The following is a 13,497-nucleotide window of genomic DNA, read 5'->3' as shown; positions in this document are numbered from 1 at the left end:
GGAGGACTTAGATCTTTTAGGGATGAAGTATAATATAAGTGGGATGTATTACCTGTAAGTGCGTGTCTCTGGGGGCAAATATTTATTTGGTTTTTTTCCGTAAACACAAATAGTATTTCTGGCAGGTAGAAGGGATCCCTTTGCTCCTTCCTTCCTGGTTCCCTCCCTCCCTCCCTTTCTTCCTCATGTCCTTCTCTCTGCCCCTCCCTCCCTCCTTCTGTCTCCCTCCCTTTCTCTGTCCTTCTTTCCTTCGTTCCTCCCTCCTTCCCTCTCCATCCACTCCATTCCTCTATGTTTCTCTCTATCTCCCTCCCTTCTTTCTGTCCTTCCTCCCATTCTATCCTGTTCATTCCTTTTTCTTTCCCTGTCTCCCTCCCTTCCTCTCCTTCTCTCCTCCCTTCCTCTCCATCCGCTACTTCCCTCTTTCTCTCCTTGTCTCTGTCTCCCTCCCTTCTTCCCTCCCTCCCATTTGAGAAGCTTCTTAATCAACCATTTCAAGCAGCAGCAGAAGAATTCCAAAGGGCATCAGGCTGGTATGCAGAGCTGGTGGCTTCTCAGGGCTGGCTTCTTTTGCTTTCTGAAAACATCAGCAGCATCTGTAAACTTGGGCCGGCTGCATTCCAGGAAGACTCCCCCGCCCCACTTCCGTCAGTTTCCTCTGGCTTCAGGGCAGCTTGAAAGCAGGAGAAAAACAGGGGATATCCTAGGCATAGTAGCTGCAGGGCTTCTCTTGAAGAATAATATTTGCAGGTCTTTGTATCCAGGTTGGGGCATCAATACTCGTGTTTTGGGCAAGGTTGATGCCTGGAAATCAGATGAAGCGAGAAATGTGTTAACCAGGTTTGAGTTTTTTTCGAGAGCAGCCCAGGAAATGTGGGATTGTGAACACCTCATTTTTATCGTGGCATTAACTGTGCTTAAACAATCCTTAATACAGCGTTCCCTCGTTTATCACGGGTGTTACATTCCAGGACCACCTGCGCTAAACGAAAATCCCCAAAGTAGGGACGCTAGATTTATTTAAGTATTTATACACTATTTTAAGGCTCTATAAACCCTCCCCCACACTTTCCCTCCTTATAAACCTTTCCCATTCACTTAATAATTATTCCCACACTGTTCTGTGTGTGTATTGTACCTTTACACTTATTGTAAAATATTTTGAATCCCTAAACCTACGCAGTGAAACGATGCTCCACGTGAAGTGGCTGAGTGTAGGAGCAGACTCAGAGATGGGGAAGCTGCGCACAGACGCAAAGTAAACAACGCGCTACTGTACTGAGCCAGTCAGACTCTGGGATACAAAACAGCACTCTCTGGTTGGTCACTTCTCCATCAATCAACCAATCGTGTGTTGTTTACAATCTCATGCAGGCGTGTAGCGTATCAGATTGAGTTCCGCAGAAAACCCGCGAAGTAGTAAAAATGCGCGATATATTTTTTCCATTCATGTTTTATAAAAACCCGCGATGCACCGAGTCCGTGAAAGGCGAACCGCAAAGTGGCGAGGGAACACCGTAATTGCAATAGAAGAATGTTAATACAGTTCAGTGATGCTATCACAGTATTAAACGTGGCAGTGGACAACACCGAAAGCCCTCGTGGCATTATTGGTCACATATACTGTATAACGTTGAGCCGTCATCCAAGAATGAGGCTCCAAACAAAGCCCTGTTTTTGTAATACGGCTGATCCTCGACTTGCAGCCGCTTCTTTAGCGAGCGTTCAAAATCACAACCATGACCGATGACCATTTTCACGCTTTACGACTGTTGTAGCCTCTGTATAGCCATGCCCTCAGTCCGATTTGGCTTTCCGGAACAGTCAGCCAAACCCGATGGACCCACTTCACCAAGCGATCGCTTTTGAAAACGTCGCTCAAAAAAGAAATCCTCTTCAGCGGAAAACTAGCCATCAATGAGGACGCATGAAAATATTTTGTGTGCATCCTTATTGATGTATTTTTGGGGTGTTAGGAATGGGGAACACCTAGTGAAGGGCTGCAATTTTTAAAAACTACCACACTGTGGGCGTGGCTTATTTTGTGGGTGTGGCTTGCTGGCCATGTGACCAGGTGGGAGTAGCTTGGCGATCATGTGACCAGGCGGTGGCTTAAAGGTCATGGGACTGGTTTAAAGGTGGCCAACTTGACATCACTCACGTCAAGGGTTTTGGTTAGGGTTAAGGTGCCTGGCTTCTCCTCGCCTCAAAGAGATACAATTTCCCTATCCATTTACTATTACTGAACATCCAAAATATGCTATTTAATTCAATGTATATATGCCTTATGTGTATGTACATATTATACACAGGCACACAAAAATATACATTATCTACTATATAAAGTGTATGTACACAGGCACGCACACGCACGCACAGCTCTTCCAAAATTATACACATTCAACCTCATTTACTGCTATAAAAAATCATACCCAGAACCCAGAAAGGAAAAAAAGGAAAAAAAATTCAAAATTAACTTGACCGTACCCACAGGAGCCCATCACTGGGAACACCCCAAGAGTAGAGAAAAACTCCCAAATTCCCTTTCTTTTCCATCCCAATTGCACTAGGTTGCTTCCTCGCAGAGCCTGCCAACGCTTACGTAAAACCTCCCTAGACCGTTTTCCCATCAAACACACCTTTGGCCACTCTTCCCCCCCCGCCCCCCCCCACACCTGGGTGGATCCCTGGGTGTCCGTTCCCACCTGCCCCCCCCCTCTTCCTCCTGCCTTGGTCTCAGGACTTCCTGGCAGAAGTTCTGAGCCAGCAGGACGAATCGACCCCTTTCTTTCCCCCCCTCTCTGCCGCCTTTGCGAGGGCAGAAAGTTAAAAATTATTCAAGGCGAGATTCCTGGCCTGCGGGCCAGTACCAGGCGAAGATTTTCACCGCCCGTTCTGTTCCTTTGCCAAAAACCCAAGATAAGACGGCTACACAGTTCTTGGGAATAATAATAATTACCATCTTCTAGATTGCGCTGGGAAATTCATCTTCTACCTTCCCCACCCCAATTATAAACCCCCCCCCCCTTATTCTATTTTGTTAGATGCTCTCCGGCCCTCTGCGTGATGAATATTTGGTGTCAACCAGAAGGGAGGGGAGGAAGGCGAGTGGGGGGCACTTTAAAAGATGCAAATCATTAAACCACCCCATGGCTGGGTTCCTTTCCTCCTCCTGTCGGCTTGCCTTCACTTCAAAGGCCAAGTAAGTAGCAGATTGATTGGTGTTGGGGGTTTTTTTAAGCCCAGCTGCCCTTCGCAAAAGAATTTTGTATTTATTTTTTGCATTGTTTTCTCTTCCCCGAACTGTTGAGCAAAACTGGAACGAGGGCTGCAGAGTTTGACCTGGGAACCGAGGCGCGCTGGGTTCTCTCCAGCCCAGCCAAACGGAGAGAAATTCCCAGGAATTCCAATTTTTGGGCCCCCACGCTCCACCTTCCATCCGTAACAAATCACCTGCCGATGAATGTAAAACCGTTGGGGCCTTTCCTTCACCCCCAACCCCCGCCCCCCGGAGAACTTTTGCCAAGTATAAAACAGGAGCTGTCCGGTCAGTGGCAAGGATGGGCCGGCGACATTGGCAAGCACGGATCGTGGATCGTGACAAGTCTTCGTGGGTAGGGCGGGCAAGGTAGGAGACCCTACACTGAGGGTCAAAGACACACTTGAAGACTGTTACCAGGTCTTGAAACGGGCCTGAATTGGACTCCAACGAGTGGCACCGTGTTGTGCCCATCGCTTAGGATACAGCCACTCAAACGCTGGGCGTTGGTCATCAGTGCTGGAGATAGAATAGAGGTTCCTGTTCGGGTTACAGTCGGGCCAAACCCCTGATCCAGAGGATCCCACAAGGTATTTTGGGAATACCTATCCTTGGCTTTACTGTCAGTCGATTAATTATCCCAGCTGCTGGTTTGTTTGTTATTCATTTTCTGAATGTTTTCGATAACGGCTTGCTGTTTTTAATTGTTTGAGAATTCTAAGCTGCCCAGGATCATTTGGTTGAGTTGGGAGGTGGCCGAAATAGAAAGGAAGGAGAGAATGAATTTGGGATCGATTAAAAGGCCAGGGATTGTCCGAGAAGGGAAAGCGGATGGAGTGGAGAGTGGAGACGATGGGCTTCATTGCTTTGCATAAGACAACAGTGAAAGAGTGCAGTGTGGCCTAGTGGATGTATGGGCTTCCATACTGTATGGGCTTCATGATCTGAATGGTTATTAAATGTAAATGATTTTGGTTTTTGACCTGGCTGGGTTTGTAGAGTAGGTCTTACCCTCAAAAGCAAAACCTCCCAAATAGCAATATAGCATTTAGCTTTATATACTGCTTCACAGTGCTTTTAAAGCCCTCTCTAAGTGGTTTACAGAGTGTCAGCCTATTGCCCCCAATAATCTGGGTCCTCATTTTACCCACCTCGGAAGGACAGAAGGCTGAGTCAAATCTTGAGCCAGTCGGTCAAGATCCAACTGCTGGCAGTGGGCAGAGTTAGCCTGCAATAGTGTATTCTAACTAGAGGGAGGAAGGGAGGAAAGAAAGAAGGGAGGGAGGGAGGGAGGAAAGGAGGGAGGGAGGGAGAGAGGAAGGGAGGAAAGAAAAGAGGGGAGGGAGGAAGGAAATAAGGGAGAGAGGGAGGAAGGAAGGAAGGAAAGAAGGGAGGGAGGAAGGAAGGAAAGAAGGGAGGGAGGAAGGAAGGAAAGAAGGGAGGGAGGAAGGAAGGAAAGAAGAGAGGGAGGGAAGGAATGAAGGAAGGGAGGGAGGGAAGGAAGGAAGGAAAGAAGGGAGGGGGGGAAGGAAGGAAAGCAAGGAGGAAGGGAGGAAGGAAAGAAGGGAGGGAGGAAAGAAGGAAGGAAGGGTATTTATGAGTTATATGCTGCTTCATAGTGTTTTTACAGCCCTCTGTAAGTGGTTTACAGAATCAGCCTCTTGCCCCCAACAATCTGGGTCCTCATTTGACCCACCTCAGATAGATGGAAAGCTGTGGTCAACCTTGAGCCACTGGTGAGATTTGAACTGCTGAACTACAACTAGCAGTTAGTTGAAATAGCCTGCAGAGCTGCACTACAGGCAATCTCAGATTTCACCTGAGACCTTGGCCCAGCCTAGCCTACCTGGCAGGGTTGTTGCAAAGATGGAAAAGGACGGCCTCTCTGTCTCTGTCTCTCTCTCTGTCTCTCTCTGTGTGTGTCTCTCTCTCTCTCATACACACACACACACACACACACACACACCAGTCCCTTGCTTGCTGTCCTGCAGTGAAGGTGTATCGGGTCCAATCCTAACACACACAAAAATGGCCTCCGTGTTATCCTTAGGAGAGGAGAACAGGTTTTATAGAAGAGACGAAAGGCAATGCTGAATTTAAAACAGACAAATCAATTTCAAGCAAAGGGGGGGATGCTTATGCCCTCTGCCCCTTCCCCCTCTTAGCTATCCGCCTGCGTGAAGTTTGGGAATCTAAACTTCCCTCCCTGGCGCAAAAGGAATGTAGACTTTGCTCAGGGACTCGGCTTTCGTTTCTTTTGTCCTGAGCCTGCAAGATGGGCCGAGGATCATTGGCCTACGTCCCCGGGCTGTTGGTATGAAGGCCAAAGCCTTCCCATAATCCCCTGCCCGTGCCCTCATCCAGAATGGCTGGGACCAGTGCCAGGGATGGGTGGGACCAAAAACCTTACCTTCCTCCTCTTTTTGACCCCCACCCCCACGGTCTTCTCACCCCTACCTGTGGTTTCGGAGATTGTTTAGGATGATGGATGATGGGAGCAGTGTTCCCTCTAATTTTTTGGGGGGGTGGGCGGAAAAGTATAGTGTCTGAGCGGCAGTCCCTTTGGGACTGGGCGGCACAGAAATAATAAACAAACAAACAAACAAACAAACAAATAAAAAACCCACCCTGTTTTGCCTCAGAGTATTTCAAACTAAAATACTGTACTGTGTGTCTATAACAGTGAGTTCATAATAGGGCAACTCTATCAATATCCAAATGCCACTTAAATAGTTGAGCTAGTTTCAAACTAGATTTTGATTTTCTTTCTCTCTTCCTTACTCCCATTCTTTTTCTTTCTCTCTTTTTTCTATCTGTTTCTCTCTCTTCCTCTCTCTCTCCTTCCCTCTCACTCTTTCCCTCTTGGCTTCTGGGCAGATTTGGAAAACTCTGAGTTGATGATGATTTTTAAGTGAGTGATTGCTCACTGCTCAGCTTAGAGGGAACTATGGATGGGAGTTGGAATCCAAATTCCATCCTGTTCGGAGGAAGCCTGGTGGCTTTGGGGCAGGGAAGCATCCCGTTCATGAGAATAAACTGTTGGAGAGAAGCACTCTTGGTTTAAAAGTGCAGGCGGACAACATATTTTTGTTTTTAAACTAGTCTATTGCATTTTAAGGGCATTTCCAGCTGCATCTGGCCTTATTTCTCTCCCAATCATGGACAATAATTGCATCCTCAGAGCCTTTACCCATCATCGGGTGGTGCTAACATTTTAAGACCAGTTGTTTTACCTTTTCCTGCTTTATAGAATGGAATGGAATGGAATGGAACGGAACAGAATAGAATAGAATTCTTTATTGGCCAAGTGTGATTGGACACACAAGGAATTTGTCTTTGGTGTGATTGATTGATTGATTGATTAGATTTGTATGCTGCCCCTCTCTGAGGACTCAGGACAGCTCACAGCATATGCTCTCAGTGTACATAAAAGAAAATATACACTTGTCAAGAATCACGAGGTACAACACTTAATGATTGTCACAGGGGTCAAATAAGCAATGAGGGAACAATCAATATTAATAAAAATCTTAAGGATACAAGCAACAAGTTACAGTCATACAGTCATACAGTCATAGGTGGGAGAAGATGGGTGGTAGGAATGAGGGGAAAAAACTAGTAGTAATAGTAGTGCAGACTTAGTGAATAGTCTGACAGTGTTGAGGGATTTATTTGTTTAGCAGAGTGATGGCATTCGGGGGGGGAAACTGTTCTTGTGTCTAGTTGTCTTGGTGTGCAGTGCTCTGTAACGACATTTTGAGGGTAGGAGTTGAAACAGTTTGTGTCCAGGATGCGAGGGGTCAGTAAATATTTTCACCGCCCTCTTTTGGACTCGTGCAGTGTACAGATCCTCAGTGGAAGGCAGGTTGGCAGCCATTGTTTTTTCTGCAGTTCTGATTCTTCTCTGAAGTCTGTGTCGGTCTTGTTGGGTTGCAGAACCGAACCAGGCAGTTATAGAGGTGCAGATGACAGTCTCAGTGATTCCTCTGTAGAACTGGATCAGCAGCTCCTTGGGCAGTTTGAGCTTCCTGAGTTGGCGCAGAAAGAACATCCTTTGTTGTGTTTATCGAGAAGAAAGCCCAGTCGGGCAGGCCCTGGTCCTCAAGGGGTTAACAATCCCGCTGGTTCAAAACACCTGCTGGCCCCCCACCCTCACCCCAAACAGCCAATGAGAAGCCAGCGCGTAGCAGCTCCCAGACAAGTGTCGGTTTGAAACCCAACACCTGTCTCCGCTTCCTGCCAGGTGTGTGGCGGCCAGGTTGATGCTCGCCTCTTCTCACCTGGAAGCCCCTCCCTGTTTCTCTCCCCCCTCTCCCCTTCCGTCCTTCCCATCAACAGAAAGAGATTTGGGCTACTTCCTTCCTCCGCACAGCCCTAGTTCCCATCCCTGGCATTCCATCCTTAGGGAGTCGGCACCTACGAATGCCCACCTGGCTGTAATGCCACCTTGTCAGTTTCCTTTTCCACAGCTAAGGAACCTCATTTCTCTCTCCAAAGCCAGAGCTGGTCCTTCTGGAAAGGAGGAGGTGGTGGACCCCAGGGGAGGACAGGAACTTGGTTCTGAAACAAACCAGCAATATTAGCCAGACTGAATCACCAGGCCTCCCACATAATCTCCTTAACATCTCCACCAAAGCATTCTGCAACTTCCCTTCAGACCTCTGGACTTTGACTCCCAGAGTTCCAAAGTGATGCTGAGCATGCTGGGAGTTGGAGTCCACCGAGCTAGGAAGTGCCCTGCGTTGTACAATTTTTCCAGCAAGTTTTGTTCAAAATTAGGACGGGCAGCTTCCAACTTAGGGCTTGCGAAACACACATTCCTCAAAAGTGTGCACAGAAAAAGAAAAGATCCATTTAACACACTCTTAGAACTTAGAAGTGACCAGTGTTGGGGTTTGATTTCTTTTTTTAATGCCAATTCTGTGGGCGTGGCTTGGCAGACGTGGCAGGGGAAGAAAACTGCAAAATCTCAATTTTCAACATATTTTTTTATATTGTGACCAGAACTGGAGGGAGGATTTCAAGCGTGTGGACTTACTAAGGCTTTGAAAAGGGGGCAGTAAAACTTGTTGAATGTAGATCTTGATTCTCTTCTCTTCTCTTCTCTTCTCTTCTTATTCTATTCTATTCTATTCCAATATTCTATTCTGTTCTGTTCTCTACTAAGCCTTGATGAGCAGCCATTTTATGGGCTTGTATTCCCAGCCAGCTCCGTACAAGGTCACAGGAGAGGCTCCCTCTTCTTTTCAACCAAAGATGGGAGGATGAAGGGGGGGGCATTAGCATTCGGGGGTCTAGCTGGCATGGATGTCTTTGAAAACCTGGCACTGACCGAATTCAAAACAAAAGAACGCTAATTTGACCTCCAGCCTCTCATTAGATCTGTTGATTTATGGGCCCGCTTCAAAGCCTTCTTTTCTTTCCAAATCTCAACCTCTTTCTTTTGGGGACTAGCTGTTCAAGTCATTCACCCGACCCAGCGAGGCTGTCTTATCGCTTTTTGAGGGTGGGAGTGAGAATGAAGCCAAACCGGACGATCCCCTTTAATTAAAGCCTTCGCCTTCCTACACTCGAACAGGCACCGTGCCTGGAACAATCCTGGTCCATAACAGGCACCATCCTTCCTCTTGGAGCCATTGGGATTTGGCTTGCCAGGAGCATTTCCTGATAGTGAGAAGGATTAAACCAGTGGAACAGCTTGCCACCAGAAGTTGTGGGTGCTCCATTGCTGGAAGCTTTTAAGGAGAGACTGGACAGCCAGTTGTCTGAAATGGCATAGGGCAGTGATGGCAAACCTTTTTTTCCTCGGGTGCCAAAAGAGTGTGGGCGCGCACTATCACTCATGCACGAGTGATGACAATGCCTATAAATTCAATGCCTGGGGAGAGCGAAAACAGCTTCCCCCACCCCCCCAGCGGCCCTCTGGAGGTTGGAAATGACCTGTTCCCCAATTTCTGGTGAGTCCAGTAGGCTCCTGTTTCGCTCTCCCCAGGCTCCAAAGGCTTCCCTGGAACCGGGTGAGGGTAAAAACGCCCCCTTCCATCCCCAGGGAGGCTCTCTGGAAATCAAAAACGCCCTCCCGGAACCTCTATGTGAGCCAAAAATCAGCTGGCCGGCACACACATGCACATTTGAGCTGATCTAGGGCAACAGCTTGCGTGCCAGCCGATATGGCTCCGCGTGCCACCTGTGGCACCCGTGCCATAGGTTCGCCATCACTGGCATAGGTTCTCCTGCTTGTTCGGAGTGTTGGACTAGAAGACCTCCAAGGTCCCTTCCAGCTCTGCTATTCTCTCCGGGTGATCTAGACATGAAATGACCTGATTCGGTCTTGTTTAAGTTGTGTTCTGAAATATTAGGAGGCTCTTGACGTGGGTGGGTCTGTGTTACCGTTCCCTTTCAACTCTGTTATTCTGTTAAATCCGGGTGGTGCCTTTTCCAACGAACACTAAGACATCCAAGAATTAATCGCGTGGTCTCAGCAGCCGGTGGCCCATGAAGATGTTGAAGTATGTTAACACCCCCAAAATCTATAAAACTGTTTTCTGATAGGGGGAAAAATGCCCCAAGAATTCCAGTTGTGGGAGAAACAGTCTGCATTTGGGGAAAGCAAGGAGAGGGTTTCCAAATTGCAACAAATGTTCAAAAGGATATTTTTTTAAAAAAAATTTTATTTTTTTAAAAAATTGTTTTGTTTAAAACAAGACAGACATATAAAAACACACCAACATAAAAGAAAAATACACATATCCCGGATGGTTTACATCCCAATTTTCATCAGAAGCACATATGGAGTTGTATGCGTTTTTACATCAATTGAGAACATTTTTGTCTACATTCACTGTACATTTTATGAAAAAAAAAGAAATTTTGAAAAGAAAAAATGTAAAGAAAAAAAGACTTCAAAAATGTGAAAAAGATTTTTAAAATTGTCTTTTTTTTAACCTTATCTCAAAAAGATTTTTTTTTAATGGTGTAGGATCTCGTGCTTGGGCGGGGTGGGAGGGGGTTGGACTAGATGACCTACAATGTCCTTTCCAACTCTGTTAATCTGTTAATTTGGCCAATAAAGAATATTTATAGCTTGGGGTTGAATTGAGGGCTACAGGGCACTCTCCGAGCTTCGTTGTTTTCTTGCAGACGTTTCATTACCCAACTAGCTAATGTCATCAGGGCTCTTTCCCCCCCAGTTCTTAGCACTGATTATGTTACCTAGTTTGGATTATGAACCTTAGAAAAGAAGACTCATTTATGGCTGCCTGGCCTGGGACCATTAGATCTTTGCCCCCTTGGCCAATGAATGTGTTGGGAGAATGTTGAGTGAATGGAATAATTGCTTTTTAAACTTTTTGGGGGTTTTTTAGATTTTTAATTAATTTAATTGGATTTAAGATTTTGTATACTGTATATCAGTGATTTTCAACCTTTTTTGAGCCGCGGCACATTTTTTACATTTACAAAATCCTGGGACACACCACCAACCAAAATGACACAAAATGACACCCTAAGACACTCTCCTCTCTTTTTCCAACCCTGTCCCCTCCCCACCCGTGTGTGTGTGTGTATACACATTCTTGAACCATTTCTAAAAACAGGTGAGGGCTAGGTTTTTTTCTCTCGTATTCTTTGGGTGCTTTTTATCAAATGCTTTAAACCAAGAGTCACTTCTTTCTCTCTTTTGTTCGTCTCTCTTTCCTCTCATTCTCTGTCTCAATCATTTTCTCGTTTCTCTTTTTTCCTCCCCTTTTTGCTCATTTCTCTCTCTCTCTCTCTCCCTCCCTTCCTCTCCTTTTCTCTCTCTCTCTTGCTTTCTTTCTCTCTCTCTGTCCCTTCCTCTCCTTTTCTCTCTCTCTCTCTTGCTTTCTTTCTCTCTCTTTCTTTCTTTCTCTCTCTCTTTCTCACTTTCACACTCTCAACAAAAAGTTGCAAGACCGGAACCTGAGCTTCCTTCTTCGCGGCACACCTGACCATGTCTCGCGGCACACTAGTGTGCCACGGCACACTGGTTGAAAAACACTGCTGTATATTATATGTTGTGAGCCGCCCTGAGTCCTCGGAGAGGGGCAGCATATAAATCTGATAGATGGATAGATAGATAGGTAGGTAGGTAGGTAGGTAGATATAGATAAATAACCCATTATATTCAAAGGAAATCCGTTCTGGCGAATTGCTGCTTCAGGGTTAGCTTTAAGGGGCGAGTACAAGTGCACTAGAGTGCCTTCCGTCCCCTGTCCTATTGCTCTCCTATATCTCCTATACCTTTCTTCTATTCCTATATCTCTTCTTCTATTCTTTCATTGATATGTTCTATTACTATATCTTCTTTTCTATCTCCTCTATAACCTTCATCATGTATTTTACTATGTCTATATAGATATATACCCACTAAACCCTCTTTCTGTATTGGACAAAATAAATAAAATAAAATAAAAATAAAATAAATAGCTTGGGAAGACGGGCTTCCTAAGTTTTTAGGAAGTGTACCGAGTCCACCTAGACATCCAGGCAAGGATTCTCTCTCTTCACCTGCTGCGCTGTGTTCACAAAGCATGCCTGGCTGTGAGAATGCAACACAATCTTGGCTCTTTTTTCTTTTTTTTAAATAATGCTTTGAAACGCTCCCTTGCAATTTGTAAGCTAGAAATAGGCACCCTTTCCCATCCCTCGTTTATCTCGCCGGCTTGGCCAGCTTCCCAGATCCTGATGCAACCCTCCCAGGCCTACAAAAACACATGGTCCCACCTTGAAGAAGAAAAAAAAAGCCTTTCCCAGTCTCAGATTTGAATTCTGTCCATTGCTCCCTTATTAACCCCTTCAGTGATTTAATTCCTCTGGTGACTTAATTCCTCCGTTAGGGAACGGTGAGATGATGCAATCCAGATTCTGTGATTGCCAGATGGTGTCCTGTCCGATTTCTGCTCCAACGAGATAATTATGATGGCGATTTTTCTTGTTTGTGTGCAGGGAGAATATTTTTTAAAAACCCATGGAGCTCAGAAGTAGAGATTTCAAGAGCTGTTAAATTATTACAACTGTTTACATACCGTCTTCTACTAGATAGGGCTGGTTGCATTGGGGACTTTTGACCTTGGGATCATTTCCCAAGGATTTAAGGTCATTTTAAAAAAATTGTGGGAACCGGGTTTTTGTTCCAAGTCAAACAATTTGGAGGGGAGGGGGATCGATCAACTGCAGGTTCCACCTGAGTCTATAGCCAGATCTTTGTTGTTGGAAACAACACTGTATTTTGACACCAACTTCCAAATATTTGTTTTCTGCCAATACCGGCATGCCGTCTTCCCTTACATGCTGTCCTCAAAACAGCCCAGATTCCCTCCCAGAAGCAGCCGCTGGCCCCGCTCTCACTGAATTTTGTCGCCTGGTTTCCTGGCTTTGCTTGCACAAGAGGTCAGGTGGATCTTCCCCCTTCCTCCTTCGAGGCGGTGGGGCAGGCCAGAGGCAACAAAAAAGTCCCTTACTGGAAGGAAAGGTGACTTGGCTGCATGGCTAGAGGTATAACAAGCAGGAAGAGGGAGATTGTGATCCCGCTGTATAGAGCGCTGGTGAGACCCCATTTGGAATAATACTGTGTCCAGTTCTGGAGACCTCACCTACAAAAAGAGATGGATCAAATTGAACGGGTCCAAAGACAGGCTACAAAAATGGTCTTAAGCATAAACCTGATCAGGAAAGACTTCATGAACTCAATCTGTAAAGTCTGGAGGACAGAAGGGAAAGGGGGGACAGGATCGAAACATTTAAATATGTTAAAGGGTTAAATAAAGTTCCAGGAAGGAAGTCTTTTTAATAGGACAAGTGGGCACAATATGAGGTTAGTTGGGGGAAAGATCAGAAGCAACGTGAGAAAATATTATTTGATTGAAAGAGTAGTAGATGCTTGGAACAAACTTCCAGGAGACGTGGTTGGTCAATCCACAGTAACTGAATTTAAACATGCCTGGGATAAACATAGATCCATCCTAAGATAAAATACAGGAAATAGTATAAGGGAAGACTAGATGGACCAGGAGGTCTTTTTCTGTCATCAAACTATGTTTCTATCGAAGCTGGACTGACTTTCTGTATTGCTCTTAATTTCCCCCCCTTTTATGGTCCTTTGCTCCAAGGTGACCTTTGGGGTATCCTGCTTTCCTGGAGCTCCCTACCATGAGCCTGCCATAAATCGGGATGCCTCGTCTGTCTTCTTCACGGCTCCCTTTCTCCCCTTCTCAGCAGTC

General features: G+C 45.8%; 1 protein-coding gene across 7 annotated transcripts in view; it reads left to right on the top strand.

Moving 5' to 3' along the window:
• The window catches only part of TTLL10 (tubulin tyrosine ligase like 10), a 175,697-nt gene that overhangs the window by 37,588 nt on the left and 124,612 nt on the right, over nucleotides 1-13,497 (top strand). Inside the window, exon 1 of one of the 7 annotated variants that reach the window (XM_070759214.1) lies at nucleotides 3,187-3,849. The exons of 5 other annotated variants lie outside the window; for them this stretch is intronic. The gene's annotated coding sequence lies outside the window, so the exon portion shown is untranslated. Of the gene's footprint in view, nucleotides 1-3,186; nucleotides 3,850-13,497 lie in introns of those variants that run through there. One more of the 7 variants, XM_070759218.1, reaches the window with a different exon arrangement.

Source organism: Erythrolamprus reginae, chromosome 8 (assembly GCF_031021105.1).
Source record: "Erythrolamprus reginae isolate rEryReg1 chromosome 8, rEryReg1.hap1, whole genome shotgun sequence".
Taxonomy (NCBI): Eukaryota; Metazoa; Chordata; class Lepidosauria; order Squamata; family Dipsadidae; genus Erythrolamprus; species Erythrolamprus reginae.
This window is presented reverse-complemented; position numbering and strand designations above follow the sequence as displayed.